We start from the raw sequence: 1,918 nt of genomic DNA on the forward strand, positions 1-1,918 counted from the left end.
AGTATCTTCTTATTATTACTTTAAATGCTTAATTATTTTATTATCGGTCCCTAGTTTGGACTCAAATCGAGGCGAATTATTACGGAATATATATAACGTAATTTATCTTATAAAAGATGGAAAATAATAAATTCGTGGATAATTAAAATTACCAGCCTTGCTCAATTAACTCGTTTTTTTCCAATTATCACAGTTAAGAATCTAAGAGTCGAATCGTTATTATTCATTTCCATTATTATGGACACGTTCTTTTGTTGAACGAGACGCGATGAGACACGAGGAGGAACTTTAAAAAGTTCCTCGACTCAACGATCCTGCTGACGGAAAGTGCGCGAATAAGACGGGGGGGGGATGGAATCACCGCGATTAATAACACCGCGATCGATATGTTCAAAGGCGTTGGATATCGAACGAGATTATCGACGTAATCCCTTTTACCCGTAGCTTCGAGCTTCATTAATCAAGCTGTTTGCACCGACGCGAAATAACGCGGGGAGGATGCATAATAATAAATTATCTTTCTGGTGTCGATTCATCGTTGTCCATAAATATAATAAATACGATATATATATATATTTGATTTTCATAACAATCCGTATTAATTACGAAATCGAAGATATCGATGAAATTTTTACTTTGAATAATAAATTTATGAATGACTCTTCGTTTTAATTTCAGTTCTCTGACCTGTATTAAGAATTTACGAAAGCGTATATGTGTTACAAGTTCAAGGTCGAAGTCTCGAGTACCTTGCTCATTTTAAACAGCGACTCCCGCTATTTTTTTTTTTTTTTTTTTTTAAAGCTCATCGAATTATTAAACACAGGATATGATCAATTTTGAAATTTTTCTTTCTCGTATAATCATTCAGAAATCAGATTTTCGGTCAATGTTCAATTGAATTATTGTAATCAGATTAAGAGTTCGTTTAAAGTAACTGAGGATGTGTAGGATTCTGGAAAATCGAATCGTGTCATATGTCAATGATTTTTTTTCGAGGATCAATGATTCGAAAATATTTCGTGGATTGAAAATAGCAGAGATTCCTGATATCGATACTTTCTCTATTGCCTGATTCGACTCGATTTCTTCTCGACTTGAAAAACAAAGTTTCAACATTTTCAGAATCTCAACTTTTTTTTTCTTAAATTAAGAAAACTTCTCATGAATATCTCCGAAGGGGAGATCGAAGTAACAGAAAGGACTAAAACTCCCACGATAACCTTACTTATTGGTATCTTTGAACACATTCGGTGCCATACATTCTTAATAAAAACAAGTTTGAGAGTAAAATCTTGAAGAATTGAGAATGTTTTTCTCAAGATGGACGTTGGTTTGATTGTTCTAGGATAACTTTCATTCTCAAAAATAATTCTCGAGAGCAATTGTTCGAATTGGATTGATCTATATCGTTCGTCTTAATCTAGTTTTAATATTTATTTTCACACGTAATACTCACACGTTTTACATCGATAATAAAATATCGACGTTTCTCATTCCAACTCGAAATATCCAAACGTGCTCGCACAACCGATAAAATCTCAAACTATTTTGGCCAAGCAAGCGATATACAGTGCTCCGTTACACGTTGCACTGTAACAGTAATAAAAGCGGACGTATTACGATGTATCCACGAGTTTCTTCCACCTTTCCACCGAGCAGAACGAAACTACGGCGTACTACGGTAGAATTTCCACAGACGTTGTATATTCCTCCAAGTTTTAGACCTTGAACAAGCATCAAGACCATTCAACTCTTCTACTCTCTTTCCCTCCAGGTTTTAGTATCGTGCATACCACATTGAGCGAACGGATATTCCTCCGGCTGGCTTGTTCTTTCACCCGGCCTCTCTCTCGTTTCCGTTCATGCTTGCCCAAGACCTCTTCTAACGCTATTTTCTCTCTCTCTCTCTCTCTCT

The 1,918-nt window shown here is 35.6% G+C and overlaps 1 protein-coding gene across 1 annotated transcript in view; it reads left to right on the plus strand.

Moving 5' to 3' along the window:
• The window catches only part of LOC116185518 (transcription factor LBX1-like), a 75,269-nt gene that overhangs the window by 56,215 nt on the left and 17,136 nt on the right, over positions 1-1,918 (plus strand). The window lies entirely within an intron of this gene.

Source organism: Apis dorsata, unplaced genomic scaffold (assembly GCF_000469605.1).
Source record: "Apis dorsata unplaced genomic scaffold, Apis dorsata 1.3 scaffold_199, whole genome shotgun sequence".
NCBI classification, from domain to species: Eukaryota; Metazoa; Arthropoda; class Insecta; order Hymenoptera; family Apidae; genus Apis; species Apis dorsata.